The sequence below is a fragment of the Columba livia genome, chromosome Z (assembly GCF_036013475.1).
Source record: "Columba livia isolate bColLiv1 breed racing homer chromosome Z, bColLiv1.pat.W.v2, whole genome shotgun sequence".
NCBI classification, from domain to species: domain Eukaryota; kingdom Metazoa; phylum Chordata; class Aves; order Columbiformes; family Columbidae; genus Columba; species Columba livia.
Window position 1 is genome coordinate 30,217,618 of NC_088642.1, and position 17,976 is coordinate 30,235,593.

The 17,976-nt window shown below is 45.0% G+C and overlaps 1 long non-coding RNA gene across 1 annotated transcript in view; it reads right to left on the reverse strand.

The window, feature by feature from the left end:
• Positions 1–17,976, reverse strand: part of LOC110357391 (uncharacterized) — an 89,242-nt gene that overhangs the window by 8,071 nt on the left and 63,195 nt on the right. Inside the window, exon 3 of the long non-coding RNA XR_010468810.1 lies at positions 15,207–15,345. This is a non-coding gene — a long non-coding RNA (uncharacterized LOC110357391). The remainder of the gene's footprint in view (positions 1–15,206; positions 15,346–17,976) is intronic.

The following is a 17,976-nucleotide window of genomic DNA, read 5'->3' on the forward strand; positions in this document are numbered from 1 at the left end:
TATTCTGGACATATGTAGAAATGCTCCAACACAGCAAATATATACCCTTCACCTATGTAAACCTTGGTATCCACAAACTAGGTAGATACTCACCTAAGGCTCATGAAACGCAGCTTGTTAAATTGAGTCACAGTAGTTCCACGCATAAGGGCAAAGAGTTCAGTCAACAAAGAGGAAGCAGACCAACTTCTGTTTGACTCTTAGAGATTCAGACAACCTTTTAAGCAATAAGTGGTTAAATGTTGACTGATGACTTGTGAGGCTTAGCCCTCTGAGGTCAATACAAACAAATGAAGGTTTTTATAAACTGTGAAACTTTCTACCTGAAAAAAGTTATGGATACCGAAAGTTTTCATGTCTTCAAAAAAATTGCAGTTCTATACCATGTAATTCTTGTCTATATACACAGTGTGAGCTGATTGTTTTTAAAAGCATGGAAATGAAAGCAGTGAATTTTGCACTACAAGAGTGACTGGATATAAGATGAACAGCCTTGGAGACATCAAGTACCTGCAATATGTGATAAATGAAACACATCTTGCTGACTCTGAGGGACACCTTGAAACCGTGGCGTTATAGAATAGTCTTTTGTCATAAACAAGAGTAACCCTGAAATCAGAGCCTTTTCATATTTTACCAGACAGGAGAGCTCACTGCCTTATGCTGTTTCATTAATGCCTTCCTCTCAGTGACAAGAAGCAGATGAGAAGTCTCTGACTCCCTGTTTCTTTTAGGTGGTGTTTGTAATTGTTTTACCATTACTGCTGTGTGAAGTTTATCTTGAATGGCACTAAATCTTGCATGACACAAGGGGAAGCAAAACACTAGAGGAAGGTCTGCTTAGGTCTAAACTGTGAGCTTATGTAGACCACACACATAAAACATCTGATTCTATACAATGATGCCAAGACTTATCCCTGTGTATATTTCCTCATCAGTCATACAAATTTTAATAGTGCAGTTTTCTGCCTCTTAAGCAACTTGACCACATGCTTCAGGATTGCTGCATATATCACAAACAGGTGATCAGGCCCAGTCAGCATGGGTTTATGAAAAGCAGATCCTGCTTGACCAACCTGATCTCCTTCTATGATAAGGTGACAGCATTCTCCTGAAGAAGCTGGCAGCTCACAGCTTGTACAGCCATCCTCTTTGCTGGGTAACGAACTGGCTGGATGGCCAAGCCCAAAGAGTTGTGGTGAATGGAGTCAAGTTCAGCTGGTGGCTGATCACAAGTGGTGTTCCCCAGGGCTCAGTATTGGGGCCTGTTCTGTTTAGTATCTTTATCAATTGTCTGGATGAGAGGATCTAGTGCACCCTCAGGAAGTCTGCCCATGACACCAAGTTGGCTGGAAGTGTTATCTACTGGAGAGCAGGAAGGCCATACAGAGGGGTCTGGACTGTCTGGATTGCTGGGCTAAATTCAGTAGTATGAGGTTCAAGAAGTCCAAGTGCTGGGTCCTGCACTTGGATCACAACAACCCCAGGCAGTGCTACAGTCTCAGGGAAGAGTGGCTGGAAAGCTGCCTGGCAGAGAGGGATCTGGGGGTGTTGGTCAACAGCTGGCTGAACATGAGCAAGTAGTATGCCCAGGTGGACAAGAAGGCAAACGGCATCCAGGCATTTATGAGAAATAGTGTGGCCAGCAGGACTAGAGAAGTGATCATGCTCCTGTATTCTGCAGTGGTGAGGCCGCACCTCAAATCCTGTATTCACTTTTGGGCCCCTCACTGCAAGAAAGATATTGAGGTGCTGGAGAGAGTTCAGAGTAGGGCAATGAAGCTGGAGAAGGGTCTGGAGCACAAGTTTTATGAGTAGCAACTGAGGGAACTGGGGCTGTTATCCTGGAGAAAAGGAGACTGAGGGGAGACCTTTTCACTGTCTACAACTACCTGAAAGGAGGTCATAGAAAGATGGTTGTCAGTCTCTTCTCCCAAGTAGCAAGTGACAGGACAAGAGGAAATGGCCTCAAGTTGTGCAGAGAAAGGTTTAGATTGGTCGTGTGCAACGTCCTACTCTGGGCTGGGGCAACCTGCAGTATCAATACAGGCTGTGGAATGAAGGGATTGAGAGCAGCCCTGCAGAGAAAGATTTAGGGGTACTGGTGGATGAAAAGCTGGACATGACCCAGCAGTGTGCATTTACAGCCCAGAAATACAACACTATCCTGACCTGTAAAAGAAGAAGTGCAGCCAGCAGGTTGAGGGAGGTGATTCTGCCCCTCTGCTCTGCCCTGGTGAGACCCCACCTGAAGTCCTGCACCCAGCTCTGGAGCCCTCAGTACAGGAAAGACATGAACCTGTTGGACAGGGGCCAGAGGAGTTCACAAAAATGATCAGAGGGATGAAACACTTCTCCTTTGAGGAAATGCTGAGAGAAGTGGGCTAGTTCAGCCTGGAGAAGAGAAGGCTCTGGGGATAAGTTATTGCAGCTTTTCAATACTTAGAGGGGGCTTTCAAGAATGATAGGGACAAATCTTTCAGCAGGAACAGTTAAAACAGGACAAGGGGTAACGTTTTTAAACTAAAGGAGGACATATTTAGGCTAAAACATGAGGAAGAAATTTTTTACAATGAGGGTGGTGAAACACTGGCCCAGGTTGCCCAAAGATGTGGTAGATACCCCATCCATGGAAACATTCAAGGCCAGGCTGGACAGGGCTCCGAGCAACCTGATCTACTTGAAGATGTCCCTGCTCACTGCAGGTGGCTTCAACTAGATGACCTTTAGAGGTCCCTTCAAGCCCAAACCCTTCTTTGATTCGACAATTCTATGATTCTATTCACCCATGTGGATAAATGGCATAGAAGAGGTGATGAAGCATTGGACTGACAGTGTCTAATTGCATTTATGCTCATAAACAAAAAGACTACCATATGATGGATATTCTAGAGAACACTACCAATCAGCCTTAAGAATGATAACCCTGAGCATGATGAGAGTCATTAAAAATTCAGGTTCTGAAAGAAAAAAAGAACCATAGAAAAATGACATGATTATATTACCCTGTTTCCATACCTGTAAAACCATTAAGGCATTTTGGATTTTTAAATACAGATAAATAATTATTATCTAAAAAAAAGGAGGGTTAATATTCAGATAGGTGGTCCAGGAACAGCCTTGTGGTTGACTCCTTTATTCTCTATGTCTTTTATCAATGTGTATTCAAAGAATGAAGGTGGAGAACAGGGAATTAATTTAATCAGTGTATGCTGAGAGGTCACTCATTCTGTATTATGGCAGACAGTTTTAAATTATAGGACAATATGCCATTGCTGTGTTTCATTCACCCTTCATCTACTATACAGAGCTAAGATTTTACATATCACTTTCATACTCTGGACTAAATTGTTATCACTATTAAAGTGGTATAAGTCTGGATGAGCTACACCAAAGTCAACCGAATTGTTTCAGAATTACACCAGCATAATTAGAAGAAAACTGTCTGTGCACAGGAAAATTGTTTAAGTTCTCTAGCAAGCTAAAATTTATAGTAAAGGAAGCAGGGTTCATGCAAAGCAAATTCAATGAGATTCTGAAGATGAGATGGCAATAGTAAGAGAGCAGGGATACAAAATTAACTTATGGACTGGATTTTCCAGAACAGTATTCCTCTTGTCAACACAACACCATTATTGCCTGAAAGGCAGCTCTAGCAACATCATACTGGGGAAGAGGGGATCTTGGTGGCAGGATGCCAGACAAGCACTGCCCCATGGCAGCACAGCAGGTAAAACAGATTGCCAAAAAAAAAAAAAAAGAAAAAACAGAAATGTCTGCCCCAGTTACCTACAACCTACATATGGCCAGCCACCTGGGGCTTATATCTACCTCAGGATTGCCCTAACTCAGTATAGAGAGAGCTGCTGTAAGTAGGCCTGCAGCAGGACTAGGAAAATAAAATGGATCTACTATATATATTTTTGGTCATGATTTCTAGAAAGTACATGTTAGAAAAAACTGCTTGCTTTTTTTTTTTTTTTTTTCCTAGTATATTCCTAGAAATGTTCCCACCTGTGTTTAGTAAAGCCTGAAGAAATGAGGGATGTGTCCTGTGGAACATGAGGCATCAAAATAAGGAATGTAATTCTGACATGAAAATTTACGTTATCTGAACAGTATTGTAGGGTTCTAGTTCTAATTTTAAGGGCAGCTTTCAGATGTCATGCGCTAAGAATTCAGACATACTTTCCTTCTTCTGCCAGTCCTTCATGTCAGTGGTCAAATAACTTTTCCATCCGTCTTAGTGCTAGTGTCATTCACACTTTTCAAACTCTTCTGCCTTTAATACCAACATATATGAACTGGATTGGAGTGTAATAAATGGATCCACCAGGGCTTATATATTGAGAAAGTGATATTGTCAGAGGCAAACAACATTGCTGAGAGTGCACATCTCTTTTCATTATGTAGCTCCTTCCTTCTGAGTTGTTAGCTTTTCAGTAGCAGATGCATATACAAATCACAGAGGTCTCTCCTAGCTCTGTGTTGTCTCTGGAGACATGCAAGAGAAATCTAGAACTGCTGGTGACTCACCCCTAAATTGGAACTACCAGGTGAAGGGGCATTTTTCAGAGGACTGCAACTAGGACACCCGCCACTTTCCATGATTCACTTGTTGTGTAAAACAGCAGTATAAACTGCTTTAAGGTATTAGCTAACAAAAGAACCCTAAATCTGAGTTATTTCTTACATAAACCCACTGAAGCCCTAGCAAATGTGCCATGATGGAGAGACTGGACACAGCTTGATGCAAGCAAAAGGTCAACTTTATTGTAATTTCTAACATATTTTATACCTATCCTAAACATCTCGCCACACGCTGATTGATTTGTTATTCTTGCTAGATGCCTACTATATTGGCTAATGTTTGTTTAGGCAGTTACTATCTTGATTAATGCACTCTCCTTAGTGTAGCACCAGCAGCAATTCCTTCTTGACAACCTTAGTAACTGGTAATTCTGTTTTTTGTCATGTTGGTCTGTGACCAACAAGCTCCAGCACGTTTCCTTTTATCGATTGATAAGTGCTGGGAGTTTTGCTGAGGCCAGCCAAATCCTGTCCCACATCTCCCCCTTCCTTTTGTACCACCCAAGTAGCATGCATTAGTTTTTCTAAACTTTTCTTTACGCAACTTAGAATACAACCTAAAATAAGCAAAGCTACAATAACAACAATAATAAAATGCAATCCTTCTAATAGGAACACTTTTAACCATCCAGTAATTCCAAAGTGTGACAGCCAATCTCCAAGTGGGTCATCGATTTCTTTTAACTTATGCAAGCTGTCCTTTAATTGTGTCAATTTCTTATGAATAGACTCCGAGTGGTCGGAGAGATTCATACAGCACATACCTTCAAAGTCCTCAGAGCCATGCCCTTGTGCTAAAAGTAAAAATTCAATAGCTGCTCTATTTTGAAGTACAGCATGTCTAACACTAACCACATCTTTTGTTAAGTCTCCTAAAATCTGGCTAGATTGATGCTTAAACAGGAACCATCCTCCTTTACTCGTTGCATTAGTAGTATTTAAACACTCCAGCAAATCTAATTCCTCTGGATCATTTTTCATCATATTATTGAGAGCTAGAATTATTTCTGCTTGCCAGGCTCCATCAAATTGTGCTGGTTTCATCCCTTCTGTGATTGTTCCTTTACTTTGTAAAGTTTGGTTAATCTGAGGGATGGTTCGCAGCGATAGAACAGTCTCATTCTTTACAAAGCCTCGAAATTGATCTGGCCACCACGTGGGAACCCCAATAAAGCAAGTTCTAAATGGATCCCCAGGTGCAGCCATGCTCAAGCACATGGAGTCTTGATTTGTTAAATTAGCTATTGTGACCCATACATTTTGTCGAGGGCTAATTTGGATCCCTGGATGTGCAAGTGTTCCTATACCTATATGAAATCCTAATATTATCAGACAGGAGAGGATAATTTCAAAAACAGTTTTTCGCCCCTTTCCCATTTCCATGTGAATTGTTTGTAGCATCTCTCTTTTGTTTGATCCCAGTCCTGTTTAAGGATGGCCCATATAGCGGGCACTAGATTAGTCTTACTACACTATGGTCACAGACTAACACTTCCTCAGCTCTTTTACATACTAAATAGGCCCAGTCTCTGCAGTCACATAAATAGCGATCACTTCCCAAAGGTTCGTGCCCTGTAATAAGCAAAACTTTTGCTTCTTCAACTTCCTTGTCTAAGCAACTATCACACCATCATCTAGGGAGCACCACCCAGTGCCACCATTCTTTCCTACAAGCATAACATGCGCATAGAACCCAAGGTTCACAGGTGTTGCACAATCTCTGTAAGTGGCATTTCTTTGCACTGGTTTGTATAGTCCTGTTTCCTCTCGTGTTTTCCTCCCTGACTCCTCCATCAGGGAGTGCGAAAGGGAGATCGACTGGTGGAGTAACACCCTGACGTGCCAGTCGGAAAGGTCCCAGGGAGGTATCCCCCAAAAGGAGAGGGACCTCCTGCCCTCTCAGACAGAGGCGGAAGTCCTGAGACGGCCCCACCCTTGTTGCTGTCGGGCAGAGGTAGGGGACCTAAAAGACGACGAGGGTTGGAAGCGTATTCCGGTTCGGCGTCACGGGCAGTCCCCCTCCCTGCCTGCTTTGTCTCCCCAGGTGCCCCTCCGTAATAGGTTTGAGGCCCTGGATCTTGAAGAAGAGGTAGGTGAGGAGGTGGTGCCAAGCCTGCCTACAACATCACATAGGAAGAGGCGGTTGACTTCACAACTTAAGATTGCCTCTGATAAGAAAGAAAGAAGGGTGATTGTAATAGGAAATTCCCTTCTGAAAGGAACAGAGGGCCCAATATGCAGAGTTGACCTTCATCTTAGGGAAGTTTGTAGTCTACCTGGAGCCTGGATCAAGGATATTGCTAGAGAGCTCCCCAAACTGGTGCACCCGACAGACTACTACCCGCTGCTGGTCTTCCAGACAGATGGGGAGGAAGCTGCTTCCCGTAGTCTGAGGGGAATGAAGGACAATTTCAAGGTCTTGGGAAGGATGGTGAAAAACTCAGGGGCTCAAGTGATCTTCTCTTCACTCTTTCCATCTTCAAGGGACAATGTGGGATGGAATAGGAAAATTCAGTCTCTTAATGGTTGGCTCTAAGACTGGTGCTACAGGCAGGGCTTTGAATTTTTTGATAATGTTTGGTTTTATAAGTCACCAGTCTGGACAGTGTCAAGCGGGAAAGGTTTATCTTGCAGGGGCAAAAGGATGCTGGGGCAGGAATTAGCTGGGCTCATTTGGAGAGCTTTAAACTAGGCTCGAAGGGGGATGGGGTTGTAGCTGGGCTTGTCCCAGTGGGGCAGCATTCTAAAACTGATGAGGACCGGGTGGCCTCCTATGCCCCTAGGGAGAAATTGGTGTGCTCTGCTCGCTCCCTGAAACGCCTGTACACCAATGCGCGCAGCATGGGGAATAAGCAGGAGGAGTTAGAATCCTGTGTTCGGTCAGGAGATTGTGATCTGGTGGCAATTACAGAAACATGGTGGGACAGTTCACATGACTGGAATGTGGTCATGGGTGGCTATGCCATTTTCAGGAAAGACAGGCCAGCCAGGTGTGGTGGTGGAGTTGCTCTCTATGTGAGAGAGCAACTACAATGTACTAAATTCTGCCCAGGAGTGGATGACGAGCGAGTTGAGAGTGTATGGGTCAGGATCAAGGGGCAGGCTGGCAGGGGTGACACTGTTGTGGGTGTCTGTTACAGGCCACCAGATCAGGCTGAGGAAGTTGATGAGGCCTTCTATGGGCAGTTGAGAGTGGCCTCACAGTCACAGGCCCTGGTTGTTGTGGGGGATTTTAACTACCCTGATGTTTGCTGGAAGGACCATTCAGCCAGCCAGCCACAGTCCAGGAGGTTCCTCCAGTGCATTGATGATAACTTCCTCATGCAGATGGTGGAGGAGCCGACTAGGAGAGGTGCACTGCTGGATCTCATCCTCACTAACAAGGAGGGTCTGGTCGAAGCAGTAAAGGTTGGGGGCTGCCTGGGTGGCAGTGACCACGAGATGGTGGAGTTCAGCACCTTGGGTGGCAGGAACAGAATAGCAAGTAGAATTGCAACCCTGGACTTTAGCAGGGCTAACTTTGGCCTTTTCAAGCAATTGCTGGGGGAAATCCCATGGGCAAGACTGCTTGAAGGAAAAGGGGCCCAAGATAGCTGGATTACATTCAGAGATTGCTTCTTCCACACTCAGGATCAGAGCATCCCCACACGAAGGAAGTCAAGGAAGGGAGCCAGGAGGCCTGCGTGGTTGAATAAGGATCTGTTGGGTATGCTCAAGCAGAAGAGGAGAGTTTACAGGTCGTGGAAGCAGGGGCTGGCCACTTGGGAAGAACATAAGGCTGCTGTTAGAGGATGTAGGAAGGCAGCTAGGATAGCCAAGGCCTCCTTAGAATTACAGGTGGCAAGAGGGGTCAAGGACAGCAAAAAGAACTTTTTCAAATACATAGCAGATAAAACTAACACCAGAGGCAATGTAGGCCCACTGATGAATGGGGTGGGTGCCCTGGTGGCAGAAGATACAGAGAAAGCAGAATTACCGAATGCCTTCTTTGTCTCTGTCTACTCTGCTGGAGGCTGTCCTGGGGAGCCATGTACCCCTGAAACCCCGGATGAAGCCAGGTCAATGGAGGAGTTTGCTTTAGTCGATGAGGACTGGGTTAGGGAGCAATTAAATAGTCTGGACATCCACAAATCCATGGGTCCAGATGGGATGCATCCGCGGGTGCTGAGGGAGCTGGCTGAAGTCATTGCTGGACTGCTCTCCATCATCTTTGCCAAGTCTTGGGAAACGGGGGAGGTGCCCGAGGATTGGAGGAAAGCAAATGTCACTCCAGTCTTCAAAAAGGGCAAGAAGGAGGACCCGAGTAATTATAGACCAGTCAGCCTCACCTCTGTCCCTGGGAAAGTAATGGAACAGCTTATCCTTGGTGCCACCTCAAGGCATATCAAGGATAAGAGGGTTATTAGGGGCAGTCAGCATGGCTTTACCAAGGGTAGGTCATGCTTGACCAACCTCATAGCCTTTTATGAGAATGTAACAAGGTGGATGGATGATGGCAGAGCGGTGGATGTGGTCTACCTTGACTTCAGTAAAGCCTTTGACACAGTCTCCCACAGCATCCTCACAGCTAAGTTGAGGAGGTGTGGTCTAGACAATAGAGTAGTGAGGTGGGTTGCAAACTGGCTTAAGGAGAGAAGCCAGAGAGTGGTAGTCAATGGTGCGGAGTCTAGTTGGAGGCCAGTATCTAGCGGAGTGCCTCTGGGGTCAGTACTGGGGCCAATATTATTCAATATATTCATTAACGATTTAGACGAGGGAATAGAGTGTACTATCAGCAAGTTTGCTGATGACACTAAGCTGGGAGGGGTGGCTGACATGCCAGAAGGCTGTGCTGCCATCCAGCGGGACCTGGACAGGCTGGAGAGTTGGGCGGGGAATAACCTATGAAATTTAACAAGGGAAAGTGTAGACTCCTGCATCTGGGCAGGAACAACCCCAGGTTCCAGTATAGGTTGGGAAATTACATATTAGAGAGCAGTGTAGAGGAAAGGGACCTGGGGGTCCTGGTGGACAACAGGATGACCATGAGCCAGCACTGTGCCCTTGTGGCCAGGAAGGCCAATGGCATCCTGGGGTGTATTAGAAGGGGGGTGGCTAGTAGATCGAGAGAGGTCCTCCTTCCCCTCTACTCCGCCCTGGTGAGACCACATCTGGAATATTGTGTCCAGTTCTGGGCCTCTCAGTTCAAGAAGGACAGGGAACTGCTGGAGAGGGTCCAGCGTAGGGCAACGAAGATGATTAAGGGAGTGGAGCACCTCCCTTATGAAGAAAGGCTGAGGGAGCTGGGTCTCTTTAGTTTGGAGAAGAGGAGACTAAGGGGGGACCTCATTAATGTTTATAAATATATAAAGGGTGAGTGCCATGAGGATGGAGCCAGGCTCTTCTCAGTGGCAAACAATGATAGGACAAGGGGTAATAGGATCAAGCTGGAACACAAGAGGTTCCGCTTAAATTTGAGAAAAAACTTCTTCTCAATAAGGGTGACAGAGCACTGGAACAGGCTGCCCAGGGAGGTTGTGGAGTCTCCTTCTCTGGAGACATTCAAAACCCGCCTGGACATGTTCCTGTGCGACCTCACCTAGGCGTTCCTGCTCCAGCAGGGGGATTGGACTAGATGATCTTTTGAGGTTCCTTCCAATCCCGATCATACTGTGATACTGTGATACTGTGATGGTTAATTTACTCCGCTCTGAGCAGTGTCAGCAGGTTGCTGTTCGAAAGACTGATCTGAAGGGCGAGCCAAGCCATGTTCAGATGGTTGCGGTAAAGATTCACAGGAAAGTCGTACACTCTTTGCCGGGATACATCGAGGGCCCTTTTCTGTGGAGACACAAGCAGAACCTCTGCCCCATGTGATAAGGGGATAAGGTCTCATTACCTTACTTGTTTCCGGGTCGCGGACTAATGCCCGGGCCTTGATCTGTACTTCGAGTGAAGCATTCGTGTTAAAATGCCGAACTATTGGAGGGTTATTATCTAATAAAGAGCAATTTAAAAAGTTAAAAACGTACAAAGCTTTCTGTAGACATTCCTCAGGGGTGGCAGTCCCTACTCCCCCTTTTTGTTGTTGTAATAAAAGTTTCAAAGATTGATGAGAGCGTTCAATCAGGGATTGACCTGTAAGGGGATGAGGAATGCCAGTAATGTGAGTCACACCCCAGGCGTCCAAAAAAGCCTTTGTAGCTGCAGAGGTATACGCAGGACCATTGTCCGTTTTGATTTGAGAGGGTATACTTAAGGTGGCAAAGGCACGCATCAAGTGTCGTTGAACATCACGTGTCTTTTCCCCAGCATGACAAGAGGCAAACAAGGCGCCTGAAGAGGTGTCAATAGAGGAGTGAACATATTTAAGTTTTCCAAACTCTGCGTAATGCGTGACGTCCATTTGCCACAACTGTAAGCTTTCTGACCCCCTAGGGTTAACTCCTCCCGCTGCTGACGGGAAAGAGTGCTTCTGGCAGTCGGGGCAAACAGCAATAATATTGGCTGCTTGTTGGGAGGTGAGACCAAACTGGCATTTGAGACCTCCTGCATTTTGGTGAAAGAAAGAGTGGCTCAATTTAGCTTGTGCTATACGATCTGGTAAAACTTGTACTGATAATGTCAGCAGATCCGCTTGTCGGTTTCCTTCCTCAAGAAAGCCAGGGAGGGAAGTATGGGATTGGACATGCATAACAAAATAAGGATGCAGGTGTGTGTCCAAGAGAAAAGTGAGTTCCTGCAATAAAACAAACAAGTCAGAATGCACAACATCATGTAGTACAGATGCCTCGGCTCATTCAACAATTCATGCAACATAAGCTGAATCAGTGATAATGTTAAGTGGTGCAGACCACCTGCAAAAGGCTCAAACAACTGTGGTCAACTCTACTATCTGGGGAGAGCCGGGAATGGTTTGTACGTTTGAGTCCCATCGCCCTTGCTGATCATCCCACCACAGGATAACCGGTTTGTGTGACTTCCCAGACCCATCTGTAAACACAGTAAGGGCTTTTAACGGCTGGCAGCTTCTTTTCGGTATAGAGATGAGGTGGAAGTCAACATTAAACAGTTTATGCGAAGGCAGGTGGGATGTAAGTTGACCCGTGTAATCAGCTAACACAATGCAAAAGGCATCTGACTGTTGATAAAGCCACAGTAAATACAAAGTGGTTACAGGTAAGCAAGTACAAGAAAATCTCTCCCTGGTAAGGTTAATAAGCATTGTCGGGCTCTAATTATTAAAGAAGCAAACATCTCATGTTGTGTGAGGATAGTTTTTGTAGATTGATTCGGTAGAAAAACCCCTTCAATGATTAATAAGGGACGTGATTTCTGTGAGTCCCATTGGAATGTCAGTGCGAAGGGTTGTCGGGTACACAGCTGTCTAGCAGGATTCAGAACGATAAGATAAAAAAACAAGGCGGGTGCCCAACGATGCGCTTGCCTATGAGTAATTGCTGTAGCAACTTTCTGCAAGGAATCAATAGCCTCTGGTCCGAGGCTGCGAGGGGCACACAAGTCGGTGCTTTCTTTTAGCAGTTCAAATAGAGGGTTTAAGTCCGTATTAGTAATCCCTAACAGCGGTCGGACCCAATTAATTGTTCCCAACAATTTCTGTACATCATGCAAATTTCTTATATCTGTCCATATCTGCAATGGTTGGGGAACTATGGTTTGAGCCCTTATGCGCCAGCCTAGGTACTTCCATGGTGGCATTTTCTGAATTTTTTCTGGCGCAATACAGAGGCCTGCTAAATTAACAGCAGCCGTGACAAGGGCCACAGCTTTCTCCATGACCTCATGATGTTGTGCAGCCACTAGGATACCATCCATATAATGATACAATAAGCTATCAGACATTTCTGTCCTAACTGGTCTAAGTACTTTAGCTACATACTACTGACATATCATGGGACTATTCTTCATTCCTTGTGGCAGCACAAACCACTGGTATCTTTGTAACAGAGCTTGCATGTTGACGCTTGGAACCAAAAAAGCAAATTTAGGGGCATAGTCTGAGTGCAGCAAGATATTAAAAAAAACAGTCTTTAAGGTCAATAACAGTTAAATGCCAATTTCGAGGAATCATAGTAGAGGATGGGAGTCCAGGTTGGAGGGCTCCCATGTCTGCCATAGTGTCATTAACTTTCCTAAGGTCATGGAGCAAGCGCCACTTGCCAGTTTGTTTCTTTGTAACAAAAACAGGTGAGTTCCAAGGAATGGTAGAAGGTACGATATGCCCTTTCGTTAACTGTTCCTTAACTAATTCTTGGAGGGCACAAAGCTTTTCCAGTGGTAGGGGCCATAGATCTACCCAAATAGGAGCATCGGTTTTCCATATCAATTTTAGGGTGTCGCACACCTCAATGGCCCCACCTAAAAATGGGTCCAAATGGACATTCCCCACTGAGACAACACATCATGCCCTCATAGAATCATAGGAACTGGCAACACAAAAGTTTTAACAGAAGCTTTATGCCCCTCCAATCCTTGAATTTGGATTAGCTCCAAGCTCTGGTGACTACTACTAGTCCCTCCGATTCCTGCTAAGGTTTGGGAAACATTAGCTAAAGGCCATTGCGGGGGCCATTTACCTTGCCATATCACTGTAACATCAGCTCCTGTGTCAATAACTCCACTTAACACAACTTGTTGGTCCCCACGAATAAGAGTACATTAATATACAGGTCGCTTCTGAGAAATAGCCTGTACCCACAAAATTTGTGGGCTCCCTGTAGATCCAAACCCTCCCAGTCTGTGTTGAGGCTGGCTAGAAATTGGGGAGTCCATCCCTGTGGGGATCAATATCAATTGCGCTATACGGCTACCTTTCGGTACTGTGCAGGGGGGAAATGGGGTCCATGCCATAATCTTAATTTCATCAGTACTGTCAGAGTCAATGAGCCCTGGTAGTACAAAAAGTCCTGACAACGTTGTAGATGATCTTCCTAACAATAGCACTTGTGTTTTAGGGGATAAGGGTGCCGTAATGTTTGTTGACAATAAATGGACTGAGGGATCAAGTAACGTTACTGTGTGAGAGGTTGCCAGGTCCAGTCCAGCACTGCCTGCTGTTGCTAGGCAAAGACTTGAGGCACTGTTGCCTCCCTCCGCGGGGGCTGGAAGGTCTGAGGTGGCGCCTGCACCGGCACCATTGGCTGCGACAATTGTGTCTGCGTGCGCCACTGCCCCACGCTCCGTGATCAGTTTACCTGTATCAGCTGGCCTTGAAAATCATATCTGGACCGACATTGATTAGCATAATGACGCCCTTTTCGGCATCTAGGGCAAATCCCAGGAGCCTGACGTCTGGTACTAGCATTGGTGGTTAAGCAATTCCTTTTTAAATGACCAGGTTTACCACAACCAAAACAGGTACCTGCCCCTTCCGGGCCGCGCATGGCTGCAAAAGCAGCGGCCATGGCTTCAAATTTATGATCCACAGTACCAATCCTGTTGCAGGCTTCTACCATTTCAACCAATGTGGGGTTTGGGTTAGAGAGAGATTTCAAAAGTTTTTTACAGTCCGTATTAGCATTTTCAACACCTAGTTTCAATAATAAAACTTCTCACGCATCTGCATTATCTGTCAGTCTAAAGCCTGTTTCAGTCTACCAATGCATATAAGGTTCTCCGGGTTCCTGGGTTATAGTAGTAAAGGCTTTCTGTGGCTTTTGTAAATCAGGAACCTTAAAAAAAGCTTTTTTAGCTTCTTCACAAGTAGCTTCAAGAGCTTCCTGGGGGATGCGCCTGGCTTGGGCTACTGGATCAGAGTGCTGACCCATTCCTGTGAGATGTTCTATAGTCAGCGCAGCTATAGCTGCATTATTGTGGTGTGCATAACCTCCAAGAACTGTTTGAAGCCCCCCCCTCCAATGTGTTGCCCATAAGGTATACTGCGTTGGGGTCAACAACAGTGGTGCTGATGATTTTAAATCATGCGGAGTCATAACATAAGTATCAAAAACAGAGGATAATAAACTTGCAAAATACGGGGAAGAAAGTCCATGCTCAGTAACAGTATGGTGCAATTCCTTAACCACCGGAAAAGATATAGCCTCCCACTGTGGTTGCTGCCCTCGTTGGCCCTGATATATGACAGGGGCCACAATAGACTTAGCAATGTCCAAATCCCCCTCCTTCAAGGCTTGTCGCCTTATATTTAACCAAACATCATGCCGGTCAGGAGGGTACAAGTCTGGCTCTTTTTCAGGATCCACCGGTCCCGGGTCAAAGGGTCCTCTTCAGGGGGGTACCCTGCAGCACTCACTTTCAGAGGTGGCGCAGTGGGCCCCACGAAAGAACCTCCTTCCCCCTCCTTTTTATCTTTTCGCCCCTTTTCCTGGGCTTTCAAAGTTTCAAAAACACTTCTCCTCCACGGGAGCATGCGCTGTGCTTCGGCGTTCCCCGTTGTTGCCGCATCCCACAGTTTCACCCCCACGTCATCCCAAAGTTCCCATGTAAAAATAGTAGATGCAGTTGCAGTGGGTATTTTAGCTTGCACCCATTTAAGCATCATTTTAAGATCATGCCCAGAAACATTCTTTCCGTGCTTTTGAAGGAGAGGTTTCATAAGCTCATATACGTCTCTCTCTGGGGAAGACGCTTGATTTCCCATGTTTCCCACAGCTCACCTCTTTGCTCCGGAGGGATTTCAGGCCAGCTGGCTCCTGCTTCCTTTCAGCAGCTCATTCAACATTCTGTGGGACTCGCAGCATGCCACACAGATAGGTGGCTCTTGAGCCCTGGAATCACGTTGGGGTCACCAATTTGCTGTGATGGAGAGACGGGACACAGCTTGATGCAAGCAAAATGTCAACTTTATTGTAATTTCTAACATATTTTATACTTATCCTAAACAGCGTGTCACACGCTGATTGGTTTGTTATTCTTGCTAGATACCTACTGCTTGGCTAATGTTTGTTTAGGCAATTGCTATCTTGGTTAATGCACTCTCCTTAGTGTAGCACCAGCAGCAATTCCTTCTTGCCAACCTTAGTAACTTGTAATTCTTATCTACACAAAGGATTTAGCACATCCTGTCTTTAAGTACTGTTTCTGTTTTTCGTCATCATGTTGGTCTGTGACCAACAAGCTCCAGCACGTTTCCTTTTATCAATTGATAAGTGCTGGGAGTTTTGCTGAGGCCAGCCAAATCCTGTCCCACACAAATGTACCTAGTCTTACATTTTCTCTGTGTGCTCATGATGTCTGTGCCATGATTTATATTTGCTGTAAAGCTGTGTGCCTGACTTCTGCCTGCTAATGAACATCTTCTAGGAACAGTTCAATATCCTAGAAGCTAAGCAGCATAAAAAAATCCACACCATTCACAGGGGCTGCTGTGACTCATGCATTTTTCTTTGCTTGAATGTGCTTCTCCTATACTCTGAGATGAAGAGTACAGGCCTCTGTACAGCTCTGCGTATAGGGCTGTCATAGCCTGGGGCTACTTAACAGCTTAAGCGCAGCTCCTGGGTCAAAGCTAGATCACACAACTAGGGCTGCAATGACACCCAAACCAATAGGTGATCCTAATTCCTAGTGCCAGGAAAAAGCAAAACAGCAAGGCCAGCTCAAGGAAGTGTTGGGAGCCCCAGCTGCATGCTCAACCCTTGTCTCTGGATGACAGACTGGGACTCCCAGGGAGACACTTCTCATCTGTGAGCTAATTCCAGAGCTCTTCTTTCCTCAGCTCTCTGTGTAGCCATTGGTCTTCTGGCTCCAAGCCCCACAGAGACTTCACTATGCTGTGCTGGGGTTAGGCAGTTGTTTCTCCCTGTTCCCTTCCTGCTTTGTACCGTCTCAAAATGAGTATACCACTTTTCCAGTAGATAAAGTAATAATAAAAAACAAAAGATCACTCCACAGTAATTCAGAATATACATCAGCATAGATGTCTCTGTTTTTGGAGGAAGACCATGGATGATTAAAGACTTGAAATACCTTGAGAAATCAATGCAGGGTGAAATTCTGAAAGGTACAGTTTGCACTCAATAAACCTATTAATTGTGATTGGCAAATTAGACAGAATTTTAATCTTCCTAATATCCATCCTAAGATTTTTGTGGCACTCCGTTTTTTGGTTAATGCATTCAGGAACTTTTAAAGAGTTAGTTAACAGGAATAGTCACAGTGTTTGAACTAGTAATTGAAGAGTGGAAAAAGAAGTGAAGAGACATCAGGCTATCTGAAGAATGATTAACAAGTCTGTTGCAGTATGTCTTCTTATACCTGTGGATAAACAAGGAATTATCCCTTGCAATAGTGCAGTGTTTGGCATTTATAAGAGATTCTGAATGAGATCACTGAAGCACCTTTTTTTTTGCTTCTAAGGTCATTGGAGGCAATATATCTTCCTTCAGTAGCTATCATAGAAAATGAAGTGGTTAATACAGACTTTGCATTTTAATTAACTTGACTGCCATCCTTAGTATTGTTTGCAGCTGTAGGAGGTCCAGCTGAGAATAGTCAAGCTTCCAAGTCCCTCAGGGCTCTGAAAATGGTGTAGCATCACTTAGTCTGCCTATGAAGGGCAGCACAACCATATCAGTGCTCCAATCTCAGCATCCACCAGCATTGCCAAAGAGTCTTCTAAGCTGTTCTTACTTAGGAGGGTTCATAGACACACCCCTATACTGCTCTTGAGGAACAGATATGAATTCCTACCATGCCTCGGCTACTTTGCTTTCTCCAGAGATCTGTACACAAATCCCTGTTTTGCCATGCTTTTATTTATTTATGCCTTTGGTGCAAATATGCACCTCCTAATCAGCTCCACCAAAAGCTGTCCCTCGAACTGTGACAACACCAGCATGTGACTCACAATGGTCCCCTGAGACCCCTATAATCACTGTCTGTGCTAAAAAGAACAATGACTGCCAATTTCCTAGTTTTCAGCCACACGCCTTCAACCGGCATGCTTTCTCTTAGTGAGTTATCCCTCCTTTGACCAGAACTGTACTGCAAAATAGAAGAATTAGAACAGACATGACAAGAACTGCCTCCAAGCTCAGACAGCCAAATGGCACTCAAGAGAACTCATTATGGAGATCCAAAGTAGTTGAAGCTGCTGCAAGAACTTCAGGAAATTCAAGAAAATCTTGAGACAGTCTTAACTAGATATTGGAAGTTTTGGTCAAAATAAGAGATGTTAACCAAGGATTGTATCTTTCTAAACTTTAAGAATTTTCTTTTCTGTGAAGCCCTCTGATTTTCGGACACCTGACTTCTAAACGTGCATCCTCTTCAGCTACTAGACAACACCCTTCAGTTTAAGATCATCAGGGCTAAAATTACCACTGTTTATATTTTCTCTCTAAATAACAGTTCCTTTGGGGAATGTTGCATCTGTGAATTCATTAACACAGTAGCAAGTGTATGAGATAGTTTAGCCAAGCCAGC